This window comes from Gorilla gorilla, chromosome 7 (assembly GCF_029281585.2).
Source record: "Gorilla gorilla gorilla isolate KB3781 chromosome 7, NHGRI_mGorGor1-v2.1_pri, whole genome shotgun sequence".
Lineage (NCBI taxonomy): Eukaryota > Metazoa > Chordata > Mammalia > Primates > Hominidae > Gorilla > Gorilla gorilla.
In genome coordinates, this window is record NC_073231.2 from 72,239,317 (window position 1) to 72,266,683 (window position 27,367).

Consider the following 27,367-nt stretch of genomic DNA (forward strand, 5'->3'; position numbering starts at 1 on the left):
CCCACTTGCTTCTGATAAAGATTCTTAAATATCCAAAAGTATTAGGAATGTAGTACTTAGTAGTAATAACTTATTCCCAATAAAAATGTTCTTTGGCCGAGGCCCAAGGAAAAGTTATGTAACCTAAATTAAATTCATGACAGTTGAGAAGGGCTTTGCTTTCCCAAAGTTCAGATGTCCTCCAGCACATTTCCTAATAGCTACCTGATGGGACAGTATTTAGGAAAATACAGAGCAAGAGAAGGGAAGGGCGAGAGAGAGAGAACAATGTGAGTGCTTTACTTCATTTTAAGAAAAGCTACCCTGAATAACACTTGAGAGCATTGCAAGGAATCCAGTCATTTAAAGTGTGTGTGTGTTAAATATCCCAGATCCACCTTATCTGATTTTCTCTCTGGGAATTCATGGTGAGCCAGCAGTTCCCTGGCATGAAGACTTCATGTTTTCCTGAGAGAACCAATTAAGAGAAAGATTGGACTACCTGTGGGGCAACCTCTAAAAGGACAGCAAGTTCCTTCTGATGTGAGAGAAAGTTGAAGACCTCAAGTGACTTTTTGCCATCTAGGCTGGCACAGAAAAGGACACATGGAGATGCACCTGTGTGGCATGGGTGAATGCCCTCTGCCTCCCCAGGCACCAGATCAGGAACGTAGTAAGAGAGTTACACTAAAGAGCACCTAAGAACCCTTGCAGGGAGCCCATTAAGAATGGCAAGGCACAGACTGGGAGCTTGCAAAATCCCCCGTGGGACTAGAGGGTGACGTCGGCCCGCACTTCCTGGTGGTCTAAGGGCAATAGCAGCATAAGATGAGGACCATTAACTCCACATGCTGGCCTTCCAGGCAAACAAGAAGACAGGGGCAGCACCCAACAGGGGAGCCCTTGAGAAGTCTCTGGGGAAGAGGGAACTTCCGACCATCTAGTTCAGCTGAGACCTAAGATGCAGGCTGGTTGCCACAGTTTTAGGTGGCCCATTACCTTCTTTAGGAGTTCAATGCTCCCAACACACCTTGTGAGTACATCATTGCATCTCCCAAAGAATGTCACAATACTTTGTGACATTCTTACATGTCTGTGAATGCTTGTGTGTCCCTGGACAGCCCACCCTGTGCCCAGTACTTGGGGAAGGACAGGAAGACAAACATGGGTCTGAAATCTTTTAACCTGAGAGCCAGTTTCCTCATCTGCAAAACAAGGTGGGCCCATGGCAGGTCACTGGGAGGGTAAAGATGGCGTGGTGTGTGTGCAGCTCCTAAGACAAAGCCTGGCACATGTAGATGCTCATTTCCACCCCAATCGTTGCCAGCACCACCTCGATAGATCTACTGTCTTGAGGTGGTACAAGATTGACCAATAAATAGCCAGTCATTAACTTCAAAAAAATCAAATAATTGTGTGTTGAACTTTGAAAAAAATACATTGCATTTATATTAGATGGTGTTCAGGAAGCTGAAATATTTTAAAATACACTTGTCCCTTTGTAACTGCAGGGGATTGCTACTTATTTGAAAGTGACAATAAAATGCTTAGAAATAAACGTAGAAGGTAACTTGATTAAGCCCAAAAAGGTATGCTGGCAAGACAGTACTTTGACAGATTACACAGAAAAAATACTCCTTCATAATTTAGATGACAATAAACAGTAAACTAAAGAAACAAGCTCATCAAAATTAAGCAAGTTTCACTTAGATTTCAACATGCCATAGCTTTTCCGATCCACTACTTGCACTTATTTATCTCTATAAGCTGGAAGAGATCCTTTAACCTTTAGATCAACTTCACCTTGAAAATTCCCTCTGAGCAGTGTATGAATCAGTTGTTTCACTCTTTATGTATGTTGTGTTTTCTTAGCCAAGACAGGGTGGTTCCTACTCCAGCATCCTTTCTGTTCCAGCATCCATGGGCATCTTTGTCAAGAGACTCCCTCCCCTGAGGCTGAACCACAAAGGGAGAGGCATCTGGTTGTTTATCTATAAAGCCGTGCATTTACTCAGGTTCTACTTTGCTTCCATTCTAAGGTGTTTTCAAAATGCTTAGCAAGGAGTTCTGACGCTGCGTTTATTTCTCATTCCAGTTTGCACTTATATATGAATCCCCAATTTCTGGCTTAATAACATTTACAAAAAGCAAGGAGGGAGTGGGGATCCATCTGACTCAAGGTCCACCCTGGAGGCTGCCTGCCAGTGTCAGAGGCCCCCATCCCCAGTCCTGTCTCTTCCTACAAGACTGGTCAAAGTCCCATCTCTCTTCATAGGAAAGACTTCGGGTATAGTCTTTTACAGATCTTTTCCAACACTGACAGCTTTTCTAAACCCCTCTCGTTTCTATGAAATTCGAGATTTTTAAAATCTTCCTTGGGGCTTCTCATCCTGCTTTTTCCACCCAGTTTTTATCAACTGAGGTCCTCACTAATAATGAATCAACTGATATATACCAGAGAGCCCTGGATTATAATTCCTAAAATTAAATCCCTCTGCAAATGTCTCCCTATTCAGCCAGCTTTTGAAAAATTTCACAACGGCTCTCAGCTCAGAGTAAGACCAGGGCTTCTGATCAACAGCGAATGCTCCTGTTCTGAAGGTTTGACTGTAAGAGGCAGCTGAGTCCTGGGAGTTTCTGGCTTGTCAGGAGGGAAGGGAGTGGATCAAAGAGAGAGACAGGGGCAGAAAAAATGGAGGACAGTGTGGCAAGGAAATAGTAGGCTGTTAGGTTCAAGTTCTAAAAGACACAATTTTAAAATTTTCCAATTTTTTTTTCTTTTGCCTTAGTCATAGAATCTCTTAAGGAAGAGATTCTGGAAACTAAATTTTTTGGATGCTTCCTCATACTAATTAAAAAGTAAAGATTACCGAAGTTTGAAATTTTGCTCCTTTTTTCTTCAAAGACATCTCTCAAACTCTCTTGATCATATCAAAAGTTTAACAAACATCCTAGTGAAAGCACGCCATTTAGAAAGATAAGCCCACAAATTGGCACTGTAACATAAACACATTATTCATGAGGCAGGAGGCCAGCCTGGGCTTTAGGCTGAGACAAATGCACGAGAGTCTAGGAATGTTCTGTCAAAAACATGCCCCAGACCCCCCAACCTTACAGACGGGCCATCAAGCTACAAACCCCCAACAAGGCTTGTGGCCCCAGAACAACAGAGAGGCCTGAAGAGGCCATATCTCCCAGAACCAGACTCTGCCTCCCACAAAAGGAGGCAAGACTGGGGTAAGTCCTGCAGATATGCTGATGGCTGACCTGGGGCAAACTGTCTTCAAAGAATGCTTGTCTCACAGGAAAATGTCGGAACTTCCCAGCTCCTGGGGGTGGCCCAAGGAATAGGTTCCTATCAAGGTCCCTCTTAGCAGGGAACAATAAAAATGACAGGGACAGGCAGAGGCAAACCAGAGGGTGAATAATGAGTCAGATTTCCACCAAGGACAGCATTTCTCAAATCCAATCAGACATCCAATGGATATCTAAAAAGCACTTCCTGCTCCTAGGAGATAAAATGAACTCAGCATCTGAGATCCTGGCATTTGTGAGACTGGCGTTCTCCCCAGTGCACCTACTTCCCCCGGATTCGTGATCAGGAGCCCTAGGCCTGGGGAGGGCTCGTCTACCGGCTAAGGGCTGTGGCTGTGGAGTCTCAGTCCCGCCTCCAGAATCATTGCAGCTGGGCTCCCCAAATATTAACAATACCACCTGGGACAGCGGAGCCGAGTTTGTTACTTAACTGCAGTAAGGGAGAAGCCCATCTTGCAAGCTTTGTCAGAACTGACAGACGGGAAGGTGAAGTCAGGATTGACTGAAAATTGCAAATTTTGGCTTAAAGCAGGGCATAGTTAGAATCGGGTAAGGATCATGGCAAACCTGTCCAAGATACGGAAGGAAACAGCAAGGTGAAGACGTTGAGCTGAGGGACACCTTTGAGTCTTAAGAGCATGAACTGTGGATGTTTTCCCCCGAAGCTCTGATGCGTCTTTGAGGAAGCTCCTGTAATAAACAACCAAACCATTCTTCCAGGCAGGAGATGGGGTGGAAAAATTAAATCAGGCCTTCATGGCAGAGGACCTGCACAGTGCCATGCTAATGTACAGAGGAGGGCGTGCTTTCAGTTCTCAGGGTCCAAGTGTCACCACAAAGCATGGGGATAGAGGCTCTCGAGTAGAAAGCCATCATAAATAATGATAGAATAAATAATAAAAGTACTGCTATTTAATAGGAATAAAAAATAAAGTCCTAGGAAAATTCATATCAACACGAGGATTGGCAAAGTAAAATATATATATAAACGAACTTTGATTTAGTATCTCCTCAGTGCCAGGCAACTTCACAGATTTTCTCATTTATTCCTTACAACACATGAGTCATAAGTCTTATTATTCTCATTTATGGCAGCTGGGGCAATGGAGCACCAAAAAGGTTAAATAAATTATCTCAGGCCAGGTGCCGTGGCTCACGCCTGTAATCCCAGCCCTTTGGGAGGCTGAGGCGGGTGGATCACGAGGTCAGGACTTTGAGACCAGCCTGGCCAATATGGTGAAACCCCGTCTCTACTAAAAATACAAAAAAAAAAAAAAAAAAATTAGCTGGTCATGGTGGCGCGTGCGTGTAGTCCCAGCTACTCAGAAGGCTGAGGCAGGAAAATTGCTTGAACCCAGGAGGCAAAGGTTGTAGTGAACTGAGATCACGCCACTGCACTCTGGCCTGGGTGACAGAGTGAGACTCCATCTCAAAATAAATAAATAAATAAATAAATAATCTCAGATCACTCAGTTAGAGAGGGACAGAACCTGGAGTTAGGCCCAGGACACCGGACTCCAAGCCAGGCCCCACTTCACTGCACCACAGTGGCCTCAAACACAAGGAAATTCCAGAGGAAAGGTCAGCCACACAGGTGGCAAGGTACCCAACCCAAAAGACCATCCCAGCCAGGAAGCTTTTGAAAAATCATCTTCATCACCACAATTTAAGCCCAGGGTGCTCTCTTTTTTTGCTTGCTGTATCTCCTTGTTCCCTGAACTGAATGCAGCTTTGCTCAAGTGCTGTATTTCAGGAATCAGGGGCTCAAGTAAAACTGTCCCTGCCAGCACCATGAATGCAGGACACAGCAGGAGACAGAAGCCCTTCCTGCCCCCAGAGAGCTGTGGCTGGCACTCACCTATCAGGCTGCACCCTCTCACAACAGACGCTGCACGATCAGAGAGCAGGTTAGGTAACAGCCTGAGTGGAGAAGAGCTTGCTCCTGGGTTTTGACTTTGCTGGAACCATCAGAGGCTCAAGGGAAAGAGGGTGGACCATGTGCTGGGTGGCTTCAGGACACCCTGAGGAAATGCTGAGGAAAAACCTCCAATGAGAGCTGCTTTCTCTGTTCTCAGCATGTACCCGAGCCAGGTCCTAAGGATGAGAGAATGTGCCCCCTGCCAAGAGGGGCCTCTGCCATAAGTGTTGTGTTGGGCTTACTGTGAAGACACACTTGTGTACACTCCAGCCTGAGACCTACGGAGGGAATCCATTTCGACACTGGGCTTGCTGGAGTTGCCATTTAGTAAGCTCTTGTTTTATATGCCTAGAAGCGGCCTGCTCAGAAGACTGTAACAAACATCTGTGAGCTACATTTAATCCTCATTGTGATGATACAGAAAGCGAGGCTGAGAGAAGTTAAATAGCTTGCCCTCATATCTCCGACTTTAAGAGACGTTTTTGCCAAGTTTTGTCCAGGAATAGGGCAGGGTGTAGTTTCTTCCCTTTGCACACAGTCACAGATAGACCTCTGAGCACTGAAATGCCTTCCCCAGCCTCTGCTGAGAGCCCCCAGGTGCCCGGTGCTCATGGCCCAAGGCCCATTGTTGCCCCGCCTGGGAGCCAAGGGCTAGGGAGGGAGGCAGGTACTGCACCATCCACCAGGAGGTCAGAGAGGCAGCACAGGGGAGCAGTCATTGTGCCAGATCTCCATAGAAGACTGGGAATGGAACACAAAGACCAATAGAAGAGGGCAATGGCATGGCTGACTTCCGGCCTGGCAGGAGGTAGCTGAATCACCACGGTGATAGTAGGAACATGATGGTGACAGGACACCATCTCCTACGCATCACATGCCCAGAGCTTTCAATCTGTTCTTACTAAACTTATTTCGTTCTTACTAAACTCTCACTGTGGGGGGCAGAATCATCTCCATTTCAGAAATGATGCATTGATGGTGACCTTAGTGAGATGCCAATTGCCCACACCTATAGCTTGCTGGGGACAAAGCCAGGATGTGAATCTGCACTCTTCCACGTCCAAAGTCTGTCCTTTCCCCTGTGCCAGGCCACCTCCCATCCCATCCCTGAGCCAGGCAGAGCCGCAGGAGCACCCTCCTTCAGGAAGGCCTCCGTCACAGCTGCGTTCCCTGAGTCACCGGTGAGTGAGAACCAGTCTGCTTTTGCACTGTATACACTATTTTACTTTATTTTCACAACCCTGCAAGGTACTTATCATTATCCCCATTTATTAGATGAGGAAACCAAGATTCAGTAGGTTTTGTAACAAAACAAAGCTCTAAGTGGCTTTCAGCAGTCAGGACACCTAATCAAGCTCCTATCTGAGAAAAGAGGCCCCGAGCAGATCTCTCCTCAGACTTAGAGCACCAGACCCATGAGAGACAAAGGTTTTGTTTGTTTGTTTTGTTTTTAAAGACAGGGTCTCACTCTGTCACCCAGGCTGGGGTGCAGTAGCACAATCACAGCTCAATGCAGCCTCAATCGCCCAGGCTCAAGTGATGCTCCTGCCTCAGCCTCCAGAGTAGCTGCGACTACAGATATGCACCACCAGGCCCGGCTAATGTTTTTTTCTTTTTTGTGAAGATAGGGTGTCACTATGTTGCCCAGGTCTCAAACTCCTGAGCTCAGTTGATCTGCCTGCCTTGGCCTCCCAAAGTGCTGGGATTACAGGTGTGAGATATAGTGCCCAGTCAGGTGACAGGGTTTCAAGATCCTTCTTGAGCCCATCAACTAGCTCATCTTGTCTGCTAGAATTTGTTATTATGCACCATTCAAAACTTCCTTAAGCTCTTTTGTACATGAACCCTGTTTTTCTTACCAAGAAGGAAAACTAGTTCCTCAACACTCTCTCCCATTTCTCCCCTTCCCAGAAGCTGACCAAAGCCTAAATTCTTGAGAGCATTTTAAATTCTCTTTACCTGTAAGCTGCCCTCAGAAACTGCCACTGTATGCTGAAGCAGTGGATAAGGAAAAGCTGAAGCAGTGGATGAGGAACCTGTGAACTAAAGTCCCCAACTTTTAAATCCCATCCTCCTGGTCTAGAGGAGGCATGTCCAGGTCACAAGAACAGAGCAGGACCGCACTGGGACATGGACTCTGCATGGGTCTCTTTAGAGGATGCACTCAAATTATATGTGAGAAGATATTACAGGGCATGTTTTTCTTATACATAATGTAAAATTGTAACTATTTTATCTAATCTACCACTACTTTTATTAAGCTTTGTTACTTCCTGCCTGCCTGTTGTTTCTGATCTTTCTTCAGTAGGGTATTGGTTCAGTAGTTAGCTGGACTCAAAAGTAATGTAACAGCCTCAATGTAAGTTGGAAGAGTAATAAAACGCTATTACTAATAATGAAAAGGCCATTCCCATTATAACTCAAGTGTGCCTTTCATCAAGTGAATTAGAAACAATGTGTATTCATTTGTTTGGTTTGTTCCCAGTGAGCTGAAGGATTGCACAAGCAGGATTTTTCCCTTGCTCCCTTCCGTGATTTAATTCACTTATGGAGGGGAGGCAAGGAATGAAAATGAATCCACGGATGGAGTAGCAAAAAAAAATTTTGTGCTTCAGTGAAGAAATGTTGCATTGTCTATAGCACATCCTTCCAGATGGTCTGATTTTTACCTTGTTCATTGTCACCGAGCTATTTTGCACCTCTTAGTAAACAGCAGGCAAGGGATGGATGTGCAAACTTGTAGTGTTCTGTAGAATTTCAGCTGACTTCAGGGTTCCTGTGAAAAATCAGTTCTGCCTCCATTTGCAATTCAGTTCATTTACTCCATATAAATTTGTGCTTTTTTTACTTTCCTTTGGACTGCTTTTAACATCTGGTTCCCTCACTGATTACAAGTAAAATAAAATCTTCATGGGTTTGTTTTTGTATGTGTATGAATATCACACTTTCACTTTCTGAAAATTATCTTTTAACAGAGATGCACGCAGAAAGTGGCCTACTTGATATCCTCACCCTTGATCAGCACCCTGAGTGCAGAGCTGATGTGATGTTAATCCTCTCATGTGGGCTTTCCAAATTCTTCTGAGTGCCCCATGGTCGGACCTGAGCTGCTCATAACACTTCACTTTCACATCACTTTTTTTTTTATTTTACTTTAAGTTCTGGGATACATGTGCAGAATGTGCAGGTTTGTTGTATAGGTATACATGTGCCATGGTGGTTTGCTGCACCTATTAACTAGTCATCTAGGTTTTAAGTCCTGCATGAATTAGGTATTTGTCCTAATGCTCTCCCTCCCCTTGCCCCCCACCTCCTGACACGCCCTGGTGTATGATGTTTCCCTTCCTGTGTCCATGTGTTCTTCTTGTTCAACTCCCACTTATGAGTGAGAACACACAGTGTTTGGTTTTCTGTTGCTGTGTTACTTTGCTGAGAATGATGCTTTCCAGCTTCATCCATGTCCCTGCAAAGGACATGAACTCATTCTTTTTCATGGCTGCACAGTATTCCACGGTGTATATGTGCTGCATTTTCTTTATCCAGTCTATCATTGATGGGCATTTGGGTTGGTTCCAAGTCTTTGCTCTTGTAAATAGTGCTGCAATAAACATACATGTGCATGTGTCTTTATAATAGAATGATTTATAATCCTTTGGGTATATACCCAGTAATGGGATTGCTGGGTCAAATGATATTTCTAGTTCTAGATCCTTGAGGAATCGCCACACTATCTTCCACAATGGTTGAACTAATTTACACTCCCACCAACAGTGTAAAAGTGTTCCTATTTCCCCACATCCTTGTCAGCATCTGTTGTTTCCTGACTTTTTAATGATTGTCATTCTAACTGGTGTGAGATGGTATCTCATTGTGGTTTCGATTTGCATTTCTCTGTTGACCAGTGATGATGAGCTTTTTTTTTCGAATGTTTGTTGGCCTCATGAATGTCTTCTTTTGAGAAGTGTCTGTTCATATACTTTGCCCACTTTTTGATGGGGTTGTCTGTTTCTTTTCTTGTAAATTTGTTTAAGTTCCTTGTAGATTCTAGATATTAGCCCTTTGTCAGATGGGTAGATAGCAAAATTTTTCTCCCATTCTGTAGGTTGCCCATTCACTCTGATGATAGTTTCTTTTGCTGTGCAGAAGCTCTTTAGTTTAATTAGATCCCATTTGTCAATTTTGGCTTTTGTTGCAATTGCTTTTGGTGTTTTAGTAATGAAGTGTTTGCCCATGCCTATGTCCTGCATGGTATTGCCTAGATTTTCTTCTAGGGTTTTATGGTTTTAGGTTTTACATTTAAGCCTTTAATCGATCTTGAGTTAATTTTTGTATAAGGTGTAAGGAAGGGGTCCAGTTTCTGTTTTTTACATATGGCTAGCCAGTTTTCCCAGCACCATTTTATTAAAAAGGAAATTCTTCCCCCATTGCTTATTTTTGTCAGATTTGTCAAAGATCAGATGGTTGTAGATGTGTGGTGTTATTTCTGAGACCTCCATGGTCTATATATCTGTTTTGGTACCAGTACCATGCTGATTTGGATACTGTAGCCTTATAGTATAGTTTGAAGTCAGGTAGTGTGATGCCTCCAGCTTTGTTCTTTTGGCTTAGGATTGTCTTGGCTATACTCTTTTTTGGTTCCATATGAAATTTAAAGTAGTTTTTTCTAATTCTGTGAAGAAAGTCAATGGTAGCTTGATGGGGATAGCATTGAATCTATAAATTACTTTAGGCAGTATGGTCATTCTCACGATATTGATTCTTCCTATCCATGAGCATGGAATTTTTTTCCATTTGTTTCAGTTTCACATCATATGATACCTATTTGTGAATGACTTTTTCTTGAATATCTGTGTACTTCATAAATTAATTGCCATGTGTAAGCACTTGCAGGATGGAATGTGCATGAGCACACTGGCCCGTAGAGTATCCCATCAGGATGACAAAACTATAGAATCAATGGCCTTGGTTTTTCCAGTGGGGGGAAAAAAGGCAGGTAAGAAAACATAAAATATTTTTAAAGGTGTTTGGAAAGTTGTGCAAACAAGATATAATTCTAGTATTAGGTTTTTGAGAAATGTCTTATTCTGAATGCTCTTTTAATAATAACATAGAAATAACTCCATAGGTGAAAAGGTCTCCAGTGCTTTTTAAAAGAAAACATAGCTATAGAGATAAAGCCGAAAGCCCTTAAGAAATACATTTAGGGCATCATATTATTGAAGGATTTTTAGATAGATTCAATATCTCACTGGGGTACAAAGAACATTAATTTCAAGCAATTTTAAGTCTGATAGTTCAGAGGAGAACTAATTGGTTTAAATGTTTTTCATAGAATGAAAGAAAAATGCTATTGAAGATTAAGAAAGAAAGTAGTTGATGGGTCATTGATTCTCACATTGTATAACCATGAATCTCATTTACTCCCTTTAAGACATCTGTATAACTAAAAACTATTATTAAAATAAAAACTGGGGAAGAAAAGATTAATTATCTCTTAAAAACTTTATAGCAGATAGCAGTAGGAATAATTCCTAACATAAATGACTAATATTTCTTCAGTTCTTTCCCTGAATGGCAAAAAGGACTTTTATTCGCAACTTTTAAAAAGTAGTTTTCCGTAAATATGAATCTTTTTTGAAAAACAGACTGGTAAGTCTTCTCCAAACATCCGTATTGTCAGAAAATCCTTTGGCAAGAAAATACAGGTAAAACCAACACCTTTGCAGAGCTGGCCCCACGCCCGGTGTCCTACATGTCATTAAACTGACACAAAATTGTAATCGACAAGCAAAGCAAATGACCAAGAAAGTTGTTTCTGTCACTATTAAAAATGCCTGGGTGCTAAATAAGCCAGCAGGGGAACAAAGTTCAAACAGATTCCGCCAAAAGGGGACAATCCACGAATCAATTAATCGTGTGAGTTGTTTTTTCACCAGATTGCTTACTCCCAAGGGCAGAGTAATCGCATGCTACTATGTTGCATCATAAAATATGAAATAATCTTAATTAGAGAATATCACAAATTAAACAGCATATTGCATCCTGTATTCTCCTTATGATATTTTATCCTCACTGTGCAAATCCTTCCCTCTCTAAATTAACATGCCAAGCTTTTCCCAAATTTTCCCAACAGCCAGACACCTAAGCTAAGTCCCAGCCTGAAAGCAAAGAGAGTCACTGCTCTCTTCACATCCCAAGAGCCTCTGAGAGCAGGAATAACCCTGGGAACAGTGTATGTGATATGAAGTTAATGGAGAGGAGCCTCAAAATCAGTGCCCTGCATTACCATGTGGCATTATTCTTCACTGAGCAGTGATGCATCCCTCCTGCGTCTGTGTGGCCATTCACTGCCCTGCTGTGCTCACCTGTGAGCATCAGACTCCAGACACTCACTTCTGCAGCTGGCAGACACAGGGCACCCAGAGGCACACTGGGCAACCCACTAGGGTGTGGGAGGAGAGATTAGAACTTGTATTTATATTCGTGTTTACTAAAATTAAAAAGTAGAGCTTTATTAATACTTAATAAATGACTGATGTGGGACATGTATATGTATTATATACATATAACACTTTTGATACAAATTCTTATAATAATAACAATAGGTAACAGTTATTGAGCACATTTATTACAAGTACTTCACCTGGGTCACCTGGGTTAACTCAATGAATTCTCACAGCAGCCATAGGGATGAGATGCCCACATAACTTACTGTCCAACCCAAAGTCCCAAGGGAGTGAGAGGGGCTCACTATTAATTACTGCACCATGGCAGCAGGAATAAATCTGGACCAGCTCAGGACACTGGCATGAAGGTCATCCTGGTCCTGAACAGAGAATGCACTGGCCAAGGTCACATTACAAGGCCATGGTACAGACTGAATGGAGCCCAGGAGGTCAGAATTCAGGGCTGGGCTTATAGCCATACTGCTTCATTGCATGATGGAAAACCCAATAAATCACTGGATGACTTTACTGATAAGAGGCTGAGATAGAAGCCATATGGAGGAACAAGATGGCTAGCCCCCTTCCCCCTGCTCCTGCTCCCCTGACTAAGCACAACTGCGAAACCATGGATGGCACATGAAGCAACTCCAGGAGGACTCTTGGAGGAGAGGCTCCAAGACCCAAGAGGAGCAGCACAGTGCCAGGTCTCAGTCTCCACCCAGCAAGGATGGCCACTAGTCATGGTCTCCACCCCCGACCCAGCACCAGCAGGTCCTCAGATGGCTCATCCTCCAGATGGAGCAGAGCTGTTCCAGTAGCATCAGGGGAACCACTGGCAGGGGCCCATCAGAGCCCCACCAGAAATCAGTGGCTGGAGGGGAGGTCTCCTTACCACTGGGCCTGAGATGCCCTTTTCCTGCTGAGACACACAGGAGTAGGAGGCGGAACCAGAAAGGGGCCTGCCACTGCAAGCAGCTGCTCAGAGAAACTCTGTTGTCCATGGCCTGGGGCTCTCCTGCCCTGACCAGAGGTGCCTGGGCTGCCCAGGACACAGGCACACGGGTCCCACCACATCCTTCTTCCACCAAGAGCCTCCTGGCAGCTGGCCCAGGGAAGCCTTTCCCAATGCACAGGCCACACCAGCAGGGACCAGTGGGAGCCCCCAGGGAACCAGAAAAACCAAGCAGACCAAACAACACAGCAAAGACTCCGAAAATTAAGCTGCCATCAGAACCACAGTCCACAAAAACAGTCCAAAACTTGTGTGCTGAACCTAAATTGGGTGACTTGCTGCTAAAATATAAGATTTGGGCCGGGCATGGTGGCTCACGCTTGTAATCCCAGCACTTTGGGAGGCCAAGGCAGGTGGATCACCAGAGGTCACGAGTTCGAGACCAGCCTGGCCAACATGGTGAAACCCCATCTCTGCTAGAAATACAAAAATTAGCCAGGCGTGGTGGTGCACGCCTGTAATCCCAGTTACTCAGGAGGCTGAGGCATGTGAATTGCTTGAACATGGGAGGCAGAGGTTGCAGTGAGCCGACCGAGATTGCGCCACTGCACTCCAGCCTGGGTGACAGAGTGAGACTCTGTCTTAAAAAAATGATAATAATAAAATAAAAAATTAAAATAAAATATGATTTAAATAGGGCTCAGAGACTTCTAACATAATAGACAAAATGTTCAGCATACAACTGAAAATCTCCTGTCATATCAAGAACTAGGAGATTCACAACTTGAATTTAAAAAGCCAATAAACTGATGTCAACAGTGATATTAATACAAATTTGGAATTATCTGACAAGAATGTAAAAGCAATAGCCATGGAAATGCTTCAACAATCAATTTAAAATGTTATTGAAACAAATGAAAAAGTAAATCTCAGGAAAGTTATAAAAAGGAACCGAATGGAGGCTGGGCACAGTGGCTCATGCCTGTAATCCCAGTGCTTTGGGAGGCCGAGGTGGGCAGGTCACAAGGTCAGGAGTGTGAGACCAGCCTGGTCAATATGGTGAAACCCCATCTCTACTAAAAATACAAAAATTAGCCAGGAGTGGTGGTGGGTGCCTCCCAGCTACTGGGGAGGCTGAGGCAGAAGAATTGCTTGAACCTGGGAGGTGGAGGTTGCAGTGAGCCAAGATCACTCCACTGCACTCTAGCCTGGGCAAGAGAGTGAGACTCCATCTCAAAAAAAAAAAAAATTGCCCAATGGCTCAACAGTAGAGCAGAGATGAAGAGCATTCCTTCAGTGAACATTAAGGCAGAACAATAGAATTCACTCCATATGAACAGCAGAGAGAAAGTAGATATTTTAAAAAAATTAAAACATTCTCCCTCACTGACCTCTGAGACAGAAGAGCCAACATTCAAATCGCTGGAGTCTCAAAATGAAAAGGAAGGGGGTGGGTAATTACAGAGTGTTTAAAGAACTAATAACTAAAAACTTCACAAATCTGTCAAGAACATATCAACCTATAGATCCAAAAAGCTGAACAAACCCTAAACAATATTTTTTCAGTGCTGAGAGAAAAGAATAGTCAGCCATGGATTCTATATCCAGCTAAGCTAACCTTCAGGAGGGAAGGGGAAATGAAAACATTCTCAGATGCAGAAAACTAAATAATTTGTCATGAGCAAGTCAATCCTTAAATATTACATAAATGAAGTACTTCAAACAGAAAGAAAATGATAAAAAATTTTTGAGAATCAGGAAAGTAAAAGAAATGAGAAAGAGTACACATGGGTGCATACACTAGACTACCCTTTTCCTGGTGAGTTTTATAAGTTATATTTATAATTGAATCAAAAATAATATCTTCTGATTCATAACAAAATGATGGTTAAAGGGGAAAGATAAAAAGACCTAAAGAGAAGTGAGATTTCCACACACAGCTGAAAATGGTAAAATATTGATACCAATCAACTTTTGTAAATCATATATGTATACTGTAAAACCCAGAGCAACCATGACAAAAACTATACAAAGGGACACATTAAAACACTAAAAATAAATCAGGTTGGAATTTTAAAACAACATTCAAGTAATCCTGAGAAAAGGAAGAAACACAGAAGATCAAGCACCTGAGAAAACAAATAATAAAACACCACTTTTAAGTACTAACATACCAATAATCACCTTAAATGTGCATTGTCTAAATCAAAAGGTAGACATTATCAGAATGCATAAACATGACCCAATTATATGCTGCTTACAAAAAACTCTCTTACACAAGGCAGGTCGAAAGGAAAATGATGAAAACAGATAAGCTATATAAACATAAAAATTTTTGAAGACCAGTAGTAGTTATATTAATATCTCATAAAGTAGACTTCAGAGCAAAGAAAATTCCTAGAAACAAGAAAGAAGAGTCTATATGGATATAAAGATAATTCACCAGAAAGAAATATTTATCTTAATTGTGTATGCAATAAACAACATAACCTCAAAATACATGAAGTACCAACAGATGAAACTGAAAGAAGAAATATACAAATAGAAAATTATAGTTGATTGTTTTGACAGCCCCTTGCCTCAACAATGGATAGTGCTACAAGACAGAAATTCATCAAAGATATACAGGACTGAACAATAAAGTCAACCAATAGGATCTAACCGACATACATAGAACAAGCTACATAACGACAATACAATACAAATATTTCTCAAGTGTACATGGTACATTTACCAAGACAGTTCATATGTTTGGGCAATAAAACAAACATCAACAAATATAAAAGAATTAAAGAGATACAGAATATCTTTTCTGACCACAATGGAATCAAACTAGAAACCAGTAACAAAGACAACAGGAAAACCTCCAAACAAATTTCTAAATAATGTATGGGCTATAAAGGAAGCCTTAAAGGGATATTTTTTAAAAAAGCATAGAACAGAATGAAAACAAAAAACTTAATATATCAAAAGATGTTGGATGTAATTAAAGCAGTAATAAGAAGGAAATTTATAACACTAAATGTTTACATTAGAAATAAGAAAAGGTTTCTATTCTTTCCTGAAGAAACTAGAGAAAAAAGAGTGAAAAACAATCTAGAGAAGCCAGAAAGAAGAAAATAACATAGAGCAGAAATCAATAAAATTGAAAATAGGAAAACAATGGGTAAAATCAATGCAACAAAAAACTAGTTATATGAAAAAAGTTAATAAAATTGATAAGCCCATAGTAAGACTGACAAAAATAAAGAGTGAAAACACAAATCACAACTACTAAGAATGAAATGAAAGTCTGGACATGGTGGCTTACACCTTTAATCCTAGCACTTTGGGAGGCTGAGGCAGGCAGATTGCTTGAGCCTGGGATTACAAGACCAGCCTGGGCAATATGGCAAATCCCCATCTCTAGATAAACTACAAAAAATAGCCAGGCATGGTGGCTTGAGCCTGTAGTCTCAGCAGCTCAGGAGGCTGAGGCAGCAGGATTGCTTGAGCCCAGGAGGTCGAGGCTGCAGTGAGCTGAGATGGCACCACTACACTCCAGCCTGGGTGACAGAGTAAGACCCTGTCCCCTCTCCCTCCAAAAAAATAAAAATAATAATAATAAGATAAAAGATACCACTTCAGAACTTCAGATGCTGCAGTCATTAAAAAGATAACAAGGGAATACTGTGAACAAATTTACACTTATAAATTCTCCAACTTAAAAGAAATGAACCAATTCCTTGAAAGCCACAAAGTACCAAAACTCAACCAGGATGAAATAGACAATCCAAATAGTCCTATAACCAATAAAGACATCGGTCAAAATTTAGCTTATAATTAAAAAGCTGCCCAAAACAGCAATCTCCAGGACAGATGGTTTTACTAGATAAAAGAATTCTACCAAACATTTAAAGAAAAATTGAAATGAATCTTACACAATTTCTTCCAGATAATGAAAGAAGAGGGAACACTGCCAATTTATTTATTAATGCTAGTATTATTCTGAAACCAAAACCACACAAAGAGAATGCAAATAAAATGAAAACTATGGATCAATATATGTAATAAACTCAAATGCAAAAATCCTTAACAAAATATTAGCAAATCAAATCCAAACAACATATCAAAAGAATTAGATACCATGACCAAGTATAATTAGTCCAGGTATGCAAACTTGTTAAGCATTTGGAAATTGGTCAATATCTTCCACCATAACAACAAGCAAATAAGAAAAATCATATTAATTGATGTAAGAAAAGCATTTGACAAAATCCCACATTTATGAATGATGAAAATAGACATTAGAAACAGAAGAAAATTACCCCAACTTGATAAAAAAGTGTCTAGCATCTACAAAAAAAAACACAAAAAACAAAAAACAAAAAACCACCCACAGCTAACATTATACTTAATGGTAAAAGACCGAATGCTTTCCCCCTAAGATCAGGAACAAGGCAAGGCTCTACCCCTGTTATTCAACATAGTACTAGAAGTTCTAGCCACTGAAAAAGCGAGCAAAAGAAATAAAAGGCAGGCATACTGGAAAAGAAGAAATAAAAACTGTCTGCATTTGCAGACATTATGATTGCCTAAGGGTAATATCCCCAAAAAATTTACAAAGAAAATATCTAGAGTAAGAAGTGAGTTCAGCAAGTTCACAGGATACAAGATCAGCCTGAAAAATCAATTGCATTTCTGTGTACTAACAATGAACAGGTGGTGATTGGAATTAAAAACATTTTACCACTTATAAGCACACGAAAGAAAATGAAATACTTAGATATACACTTAGCAAAGCTTGAATAGAAGCTCTGTGCTATATATTACACAGGCTGATGAAAGAAATAAAAGAAGACATAAATAAATGCTGAGACATACCATGTTCATGAATTGAAAAAAAATCAACGTTAGTAATGATGTCAAGTCTCCCCAAATGGGTCTATAGGTTAAATACAATTTCTATCAAAACCCAGCAAAGATTTTTTTGTAGATACAGACAAGCTTATTCTAAAATTTGTGTAGAAAGACAAAGGTAAAATAATCTTGAAAAAGAATAAAGTAAGAGGAAGCAATCTACCTAATATCAAGTCTTATAGCTACAATAATCAAGACAGTATGGTACTGCTGAAAGGACAGACACATAGACTAATGGAACATAATAGAGAACCCAGAAATAAAACCAGGCAAATGCTGTCTACTGATTTTTTTACAAAGGTGTGAAAGCAATTCAATGAACAAAGGCTAGTCTTTTCACAAAATAGTACTGATGCAACTGGACATGTAGAGACAAAAAAAGAAAGAAAGAAAAAGAACCTAAACCTAAGCCTCTTATACAAAAATTAATTCAAACTAAATCATAGGCACACGTGTAAAATGTACAACTATGAACTTTTAGAAAAAGAATTACGAGAAAATCTTCAGGATCTCAAGTTGGGCAGAGTCCTTAGACTTGAAATCAAAAGCACATCCATAAAAGGAATATTGATAACTTGGATCTCATTAAAATTAAAAAGCTTTTTTGCTCTGTAAGAGCCCATGTGAAGGGTATAAAAAGACAAGCTATAGACTGGAGAAAATATTGACAAACCAATCTGACAAAGGACTAGTACCTAGAGCATATAAAGAACTTTCAAAACTGAACATTTAAAACATTCAATTAGAAAATAAGTAAAAGACATAAAGAGGTATTTTACTGAAGAGGATATACACATGGCAAATAAACATCTGAGAAAATGTTCACCATCATTAATCATTAGGGAAATAAAAAATTAAAACCACAATGATATTGCTATACGCTTACCAGAATGGCTAAAATGATAAAAAGAGACAATACCAACGCTGGCAAGGATACAGAGAAACTGGGTCACTTATACATTGCTGGTGGGAATATAAAGTAGAACAGCCACTCTGGAAAACAGTTTGGTAGTTTCCAATAAAGTTAAACATTAAGCTACCATATAACCCACCAATAGTACTTTTAGAAATTTATCTCAGAGAAATGAAAATGATATTCACACAACAATCTACACACAAAATTTGTAGCAGCTTCATTTGTAATAGCAACAAGTGGGGATCTGCCTATATGTCCTTCCACCGGTGAATGGCTAAACAAACTGTGATTGAGACAAACACTGAGTAGTGCTGGGACACTACTCAGCAACAGAAAGAAGAAACCATTGTTGCATGCAACAACTTGGATGGATCTCCAGGAAATCATGCTGAGCAAAAAAAAAAAAAGACAATCCCAAAAGGTTACACTGTGGGATTCTCTCTATGTAACATTTTTGGTATGGTTAAATTTTAGAAATAGAGAACAAATTCATGATGGCAAGGATTAGAAAAGGAGAGGTAGGGAAGGCACAGGCAGGGTGGAAGTGGATATGGCCTTTTATAAAATGGTTACAGGGGAGATACCTGTGGAGATGGAACTATTTTCCTGACTGGGGTGGTGTGTGTGGGAAGTTACACATGTGATAAAATTATACAGAACAAATAATCACACACATAAATGAGTGCAAGTAAAACTGAATAAGGTAAGTGGATTGTGTCAATATCAATATCCTAGTTGTGACATTAGTATATTGGCACGTGAAGGGAGCTCAGAGCCAATCCTATATTTGCCTTTGCAGGCACGGGGGGAATTGCTCTAAACAAACCTCGTCTTAACTGGTTTTGGCCCCATCTCCTTATCAAACCACCACGCAGATCTGCTAACAGCCAATTTGCCAAGTCGGACCCTGGTTCTCTCCAGCAGTCCTGGCCCACCTTCTGGCAAATTCATCAAAATACAGTGTGTGCGATGAAAAAGTGTTCTCTATTAACCAATTCATTGGTGATTAATCCCCCAACACAAATAAGAGTTGGCTTTGACTGACCCCTTCGTAAACACGGAAGTGACTGTGAAGTTTGGTGATGTACCCCAATTCTTCCAACAGGAAAGTGCTCCTGAAGTCCAGCCATTGTCTGTGGCAGAAGACTGAAAACACTGTGACAAATCTCTCCATGAAGCTGCACTACTGAAATCTTATACCAGCAGCCCAGAGCTTCTCCCAAGCCTGTTCATATCCTGCATATTGGCCAAATTCTACCCTCAGATATGCACACATGGCCTCCTGATTTCCATTTAAAGACTTTTGCAAACCTCGTCCCTACTTGAGGGTTAGGGAAGCTCTGCCAGTATCTGAGGATGATGCCGCCAGTTGAAATTTTCTAGACGCGACGGTTTAAATGGCTTGTGACTGAACTGGAAACACATCTACATTTCATTTTAATTATTGGTGATGACAACACAAACTCTGCCATCATTTTGTATTTTCCCTCTCTACCATCTATTTCAAAATGACTTTATCATGCTTTATCATCGGCTGACTTCTACTTTAATGAACCTTCAGAACCACAAATCCTTAAGATCCCATTCCCTGTCATAGAAAGAGGAAAGCCCACCCGCACAGCTAAATGGAGAAAGGGACCAGCCTGCCGCCAGACACAGCAGAGGAGCTGTTCCCATTCCTTTAAAAATAGGAGAGGAAACACATCCCACCGTCTGGGATAGGAAACCTGTCCCTTCAGCCCCCAAGAACAGAGCCTTTCTGGAAACCTAGGATGGAAGCACATTCCTGGCTGGTACTCAATGACAGAAAGCGATGCTCTTTCTGCCACCAGCGGGACAGTCGCTTCCCCCTGAGAAAGTCACTGTCCGAACACTTTGCACCAGGGCAAGGGCCTGCCAGGCACTGGTGGGGCCTCTGGAACTTTCAACCTACTGCACAGAAACTCACACATGCCTTTAGCACCATTCACAGAAACAGCATCTTGTTTCCAATTTGGCTGTAGATAATGAAATTAGCCCCCAAATTACCATAAAGTGGAAAAAGTAAACACGAAAGCAGGAGCTAGGTTTCCAGGCCTCTCCCTCCCCCCATACGGAACAGGACCCTCTGGCTTCTTCACTGTTTAAATTCAAAGCAAGACTGCTGTTTTTCTAAGTCGCTATTCTGACCCCAAGCAGATAAAGAACACTAAATGACACATTCAGGAGAGCAGCTCTGTTCTCGCAGAGCCGCTGTGTTTACATCAGGAAATCCTGCCCGGGTGGGGACAGGGGGTCGGCCGCAGAGGCGGCCCGGGCGCCGGCCTCCCTAGCGCTCACCGCCGCGCTCCGCTGGCTGGGCCGTGCTGGCCCCTGGCGCTCGGCAGCTGACTCCATCCAGATGTGCCGCGGCTCCAGAGTGGCTGCCGCGCACAGTAAATGGGCATCGGAGGCTCGTCAATCCGGGCCAGAGCAATTGCGGTCTCGGGGCCGCCCCACTGGCACTCGGAAAGGTGCGCGCGGGAGGGGACCGCGGAGGCGCCGGGCGGGGGCACCCTGGGCGCGGGGAGGGCGCGCGCTAATGACCGACCGGGGAAATGTTCCTAATACATTTGTACATTTCCTTGTAAATGTTTTACACTTTGAAAGAAAGGGGAATGCTGTATATCATTTGGAAATGTTGGCTGTCTATAGGTCCCTGTGGGTATTACCGCGTTAGTACGACTTGTAACCAGAGCAAGAGAAACATAAAAAACCTGGGAAACACTGCCAATTAGTCATTACAGGGGACTGTAAAAACAAAAGAAAGAGAAAGAGGAGGGAGGAGAAGGAATCAAAGAAGAATAAAATGACCCGGGGGGGAAAAAAAAAAAGCAAAAGAAAAGGGATGCGTTTCTATGGTGTTCCGGGAATAGCGCGGGAAGCAGGACAGCTGGCGGCTTTCTGATCAGCAGAGACCTGCAAAGCAGCAAGCTCCCAGGCGCAGCCCCGGAGCGGCCCTGTCAGTTACCAAACGACACCTAGTTGCTGTCCCTGTAAAAACTCTAGCTGGGTCAGCAGGCAGGCAGTATGCTTTGAAGCGAGACCCAACTGTGCAAAATCCAAGTCAGACATTTATTTCTGATCGCCCGCCGCCTACACAGTCGTTGCTAGCTGAGTTGTAATAAAAAGGAGAAGACAGGAACTATTTTTTTTTTACCATCCCAAGTTCCTACCAGTCACCGGCTTCAAGCGGCCTGTGGCCATGGTTGCTGAAAACGGTTTTTAATTTTACAGTAATTCTGATGATCGAAATCTTTTTTTGTTTGTTTCTGCTTTTTGCCAGAGTCAAGAGTCCAAGAACTTGTAACATCACAATCTGAAATGGATCTGGCTGAGCCTCCCAGTCCTTCTTGAGTAACTTTATTGACCCTTTTCAGGACTTAAGTGAAGAGATAACGGTGGTGTACGCAATGTGTTAGTTGCAGGCCAAAACCCGGGCTGGGCCAGGCTTCTCCCAGGGAAGGGCTGTGATAGCTCAGGGCCTCCAGGGAGTGGGAGAGTTGGGGGGTGGCGGGGAGGGGGGTGAGGAGAGGAAGCTGGGGCCCACTCCCCAGGGACAGGGAGGCATATGTTGCTGGCTGGGAGAGAACTGCTTATCTCAGCAGCATGCAGGCCGGCTTCCAGCCAGGCCTCTTCAGCCCACAGTGATTTCAGTCCCCACCTCCTCTGAGTCATGAGGATGGCCACATGTGCCTCAGATCCAATTCCTGGCAAGGGCACAACTCTGCTAATCAGCTGGGGTCCTTCTTAGTGTCTGCCCATAGCTCAGCAGATGCACAGCTCAGCTTCACCAGGACAAAATGTCTTGCATTAGATCTGTTTCAAAAACAATTATATGAGCAAATTATCCTGGCTTCTAACAACAGATTTTAAAAATCTAGTAGCAAGATCTCAAAAAATGATTAAACCACAAACACTATTTTAAAATAACATTAAGCCAGACAAGAGATGAAGATTCTCACAGAACCAACATGAGCACACTCTACTCCCCGAGCCCAACTCCCCCTGCCTGTGTCTGTATCTCCAAAGTCCAGAGAGGGACTTACTTATATCTGGGCCCTCTTCTGAGATAGAAATGAGCACAGCAAGAATTCCTTATCTGCCAATGACTTTTACCTTCATAACATACAGCTTTGAAGTCTGTTCGCGGAAAAGCTGTCATCAGAGACTAACTGGATAATCCTCATGAACTGGGTCCCTGACCTACCGATTTGCATTGCCCACAGGCTGGGCATGTTTTACCAGAGGCAGGTCTACGGCAGGTTAGTTGTGTCTCTTCAGAACTGGTCAAAAATAGTGTCATGCTTTTGCTGGCAAGCCTGTTCCGGCTCCTCTCAGTGCTTGGTTGCTTCTCTGTGGGAGCGCACCATCTCGCCTCCCACCTGACTGTGGGCGAACCCTGCAGCTGAGACCTTGCCCTTTGCAGTTGTCTCTGCAGATTGTATTCTTCGGCAATTGTCTTTACACTAATAGAACTGACTTTGAAATTTGAAGCTACAGCCTTGACATTTTTCTCAAGTTGTAGGTGCATTCTTCCAGCTGTAACTAGACATCTCCCCTTGAATTTCACATCATCATTTCAAATTTGGTGCATTGAGAAGGAAATGCGTGATCTTCCTTCCTTATCCCAAGGGCCAGAGGGCCACACCTTCCCTTAACTCAGCCCCCTTGACTCTCCAATTTCTACCAAAGATAGCATCACTCTCTCATTATAGAGGCCCATAGGCTCATTCCTTAACTCATTCCTTTCTTGCTTGGTTTGTATTCTAATTTCTGCAACAGAGCTCTGGGTGTTGTCCCCCTGCTCTGCAGACAGTGAACCAGAGAGCCAGAAGCCCATTCCTGCCCAGTCAGCAGACAATCACAGTGCCCATCAAACACCCTCACAGTATAGTGTAAGTTTTCTGTTCAAAACTTTGCTGTCCCTGTGGTCCCTCACTTTTGCCTTGTGTGAAAAAGTTCACGTGCATTAACCTTGGAAACCTCCACAACTGGTGCTAACCTCCTCTTCCACCGCAACCTCCGTCCTCAGCCGCCTTCATCCTCGGGAGCCTCTCTGGCCCCTGCCTGCTGTGGACTCTCCCAAACCCAGCCTGGGGAGCCAGTCCTACAGATCTTGGCTGCTAAAGGAGATTTAAACTCTTTCCTGCTCTCTACCAGGATAAATTCTAACCAAACCTCAAACTCAAAATCAAATCTACAGTCCTCTGCAGAGGACAAGCTTCCGCAGGGATGCCCCTTGAACCCAGAGAGACCCCGTCCACCCCCAGTGAGGTCAATGACTGGCTGATCCCCAGCACTGGGTCCATTCCACAGTTTTGGTGCCTATCAGATGTCCCACCACACTTCCAATTCAGAAGTGCTAAAATCAAACTCCCTGTCTTTCCCCTGGAACTCTCTTCATTCTTTCATATCCTCCATTTGTTAACTTTAGGGTAATGGTCTATTTATCTGGTTTTATTTAAATCAAAACTCAGAAACCCCGGGCTTCTTCTCCTTTCTCCACTCTGAAATCCAAGCAGCAACTGAGACCTGGCACTCTGCTTCTTAGAGAGGACTCTACTTGCCACCTGCCACCTGCCACCTTCCTCCACCTTCCAGGGCTCCGTGGGCAGGACCGTCTTGGCAAGTGTGTGTTTTCAGGCCAATCACCACTGCCACCTTTACCAAAGGGCCCCTCAGGTCCACCCCTCAGCCTTGCCCACTCTGCCTGGTGCTCTGAGGCCACCCCCCACTCCCCTTGGCTGCCCCCTGTCCTCCAGCTTCCCATGGGCAGTGCAGCTCGGGCGGGAACCTGCTCCTCCCACCATGCACCCCAGGTCCTGCACTATTTCTTCTGCTCTTCCTAAGCCGGCTCACACGGTAAATATTCCCTTCATTATGCTCTCTTCACACCGCCCGGGTTGAGAGCATTTTCTGCCAAGAAAACTCATGTCCTGACTGATATACGGTACCCTGAGTGAGCAAGTGAGTACTCATTTGATATTTAAGTCATCGGTGTACCTTTTGTAAAAATTCAATTGTATAAGTTTTGGAGGGATGTGACCCACAGAGCATCTAACAGTATGTCCTACACGTGATTGGTGCCTAATAGCCGCCTTCTTTTTTTTTTTTTTTTTTTTGAGACAGGGTCTCACTCTTTCACCCAGGCAGAAGAGCAGTGGTACGATCTTGGTTCACTACAGCCTTGACCTCCTGGGCTCAAGTGATCCTTCCACCTCAGCCTCCGGAGTAGCTGGGACCACAGGAATGCAATACCATGTCTGGCTAATTTTTGTACTTTTGGTAGAGGCGGGGTCTTCCTACCTTACCAGGGCTGGTCTCAAACTCCCGGGCTCAAGCGATCCTCCTTGCCTTGGCCTCCCAAAGTACTGAGATTACAGGCATGAGCCGCTGCACAGAGCCCCACTAACTATTTTTTGAATAAATCTGAGTTCCTGAAATATTGAATACAATCTGTTTAGAGGAAGAAGCTGTAAAACTGTAATAAGATGAAAGAAGAAGAAAGGAAGAAAAGGAGGAGCGAAAGGAGGAGGGGAAGAAACTGATTCATGCAGGTTAAATAATATCATAATTATTCCACCGTAATTTTTTTGCACTTTAAAGTACTCACCTGTCTATTCTGTACTGGAGTTCTGACCTTGTTTCTGGTCTACCACACTGCTGCATTTTCAAACCAAGAATTCACTGAGAGCGAATAGGAAGGCTCGTGCACCAGAGAGACTATTCTGATTTATTTCTTAATTATTTATCAACAAAACTTAATTGGCACACTTATTGAGAGAGTTTCAAATCAGCGTGCTGGGCGCTGGGAAGCGCGCTGGGTGCTGAGACGCGGGAAGCCACAGCTTCTCTGGAGAAGCTCGCATTCTGAAAGGAAGCGTTGGGAGAGGACATGGATGAAAACATACAAGACAAAACAGTGAGCATTGTGATAAGAGATAATACAGTGTCACAGCAGCAAGAAGAAGGAATTCACGACTCTCAAGAGGTCGAGATCATCCTTGAACCACCACTGACCTCAAGGCAAGGCACAAGGTGAAGAGCCCCCGAGTGGCACAGGGAGATTGAGGGTCTCATCCCCACTCATAGGAATTCAGCCCATCAGTGGTCTAGACTGAGACAAGAAATTAAGGAAATTTGACTCTTATGCCACTTCTGTATTTATCCATTCATTCGTGGGAACACTGAGATTCCACTCCCTGTGCCTGACAGTTTGAACTAACATTCTTACACGTTGGTATCACTCAAGAATCACACTGGGAGAAGGTGGGTTTAGGTTTCTCTAGCTAGAAAAAGACTCACCACAAGGAATCGAATGTAATCCTAGTTCTAATCCAATCTAGACCAAAAGGGTCCAGTTACTGTCCACAGAGGGCTGTGTCCAGGAAGGCCATACTGGTGTGCTCCCAGCCACAGCCCCAGCATGGCCGACACACAGGAATGAAAGGTCATGCCAGCTCCTGCTCCTTCCTTATCCTAAGAGCCCGAGGCCCACACCTTCCCTTAAACAGACCCAGGGCACAGCCCTTCCTTAAGTCATCCCATAACAGTGCTGGACTACCAAAGTCCAAGCCACCACACAGGGATGACATAAGTGAGGTTTCCATCTGCCAAGAGGCCAGAGGAATGCAAGTGTCACGTCATGGGGAAGGAAGGCCCAGTAGTAAGAGCCACCTCCGAGGGGCCTTCTTTGTGGATTGAGGGTGTCTTCTCCATGCAGTTAGCTTAATAACAATAAACGGGTGGACTAGGTTCATGATTGATAAATTCCTTCTCTACCCAGCCCTCCCCCTGCCCTAGACAATGTTGGTGTCTGTACAATTAGAAGGATCTATTCTCTTTTTAATGCGGAAGCAAAGCAGAGTGATAGGAGCTTGGAGAAATCGCAGCACAGATGTCAGGCCGTAGGCCCAAGGGCTGTTAAAAAAAGAAAACTCTGTAAATGGAAGTGAGGCTTAGTAAGGCACAACCCTTAAGTCTTGGCTCACAATGCAAAGGAAAAAAAGGAAAAAGAAAAAAGACTGGTGGGTGGGGGAGTTTCCTGAAGCCATGAGTAAAATCTGGCAGAAAGCATTCTATACAGCCTTTTTTGGTTTCAATCCGCATGACATCACAATCTGTGAATTTTGCTGTGATTGAATTTGAATGAACTTGTAGATTCAAAACAAAACCCATTTGAAACAAGCTCCACAAAGCAACCCTATCTTCCCCGCAGCAGTTAAGTGCATTTCCTAACTGCCTTCTTCTTTTCTGGATGGCAAGGCCCGCCTGGGACTCACACACCAAGTCCAAACCACACAGACACATGCATGCACACGCATGCAGACACATACAAGCACACACAGACATATGTGCGCACACACATGCAGATATACATGTGCACATACACTCATTCACAGAAACATACACACACACACCCAGTGGGAGCAGCAGGTCCAAGAGAAGTGGCAGGAGCACTGGACTGGACTGTCGATTCTACCTGGGAGAACCTGCCCATCCTTTTGTTCCACTTCCCCTTTTTATTCCTATTATCTTAGTTCTGCCCAGTAAAGGCAAGAAGGAAGACCTAGACCAGCCCTGCAAACACATTGTGAGCTTAGAGAAACCAGGGCAGAAGAAAAGAAAACCACACAACAGTACTGGTGTGACAATTAAAGTATTCCACTATTCCAGGCTTCTCCTGTTTTGTTGAATTTGTTTCTACAGAACTGGGGATGATATGGGTAAGCATCAGATGTATTTACACATAATGTGTTTTTGTAAATAGTGAGAAACATAGCCCAACATACCTCCAGGTGTACAAGATCATTCAAAAACCAAACCTGAATTAACCATTTTGTTTTTCTATAAGGACAGCTATGCCACAAATTGAAGAACTATGCTGCTAACATAGCCAACACAGGTAATCAGAATGTGTT

At 43.0% G+C, this 27,367-nt stretch overlaps 2 long non-coding RNA genes across 2 annotated transcripts in view; one reads left to right on the forward strand and one right to left on the reverse strand.

The window, feature by feature from the left end:
• LOC109027885 (uncharacterized) overlaps nt 1-25,585 on the reverse strand; it is a 153,192-nt gene extending 127,607 nt beyond the window's left edge. The window contains exons 1-2 of the long non-coding RNA XR_002006969.4: nt 25,467-25,585; nt 25,060-25,316 (exon numbers count right to left, since the gene is read on the reverse strand). This is a non-coding gene — a long non-coding RNA (uncharacterized lncRNA). The remainder of the gene's footprint in view (nt 1-25,059; nt 25,317-25,466) is intronic.
• On the forward strand, nt 20,745-27,125 carry LOC134759096 (uncharacterized). The gene is made up of 2 exons (XR_010134988.1): nt 20,745-20,917; nt 24,576-27,125. It is a non-coding gene; the product is annotated as an uncharacterized lncRNA (long non-coding RNA).
• The last annotated feature ends 242 nt before the right edge of the window (nt 27,126-27,367 follow it).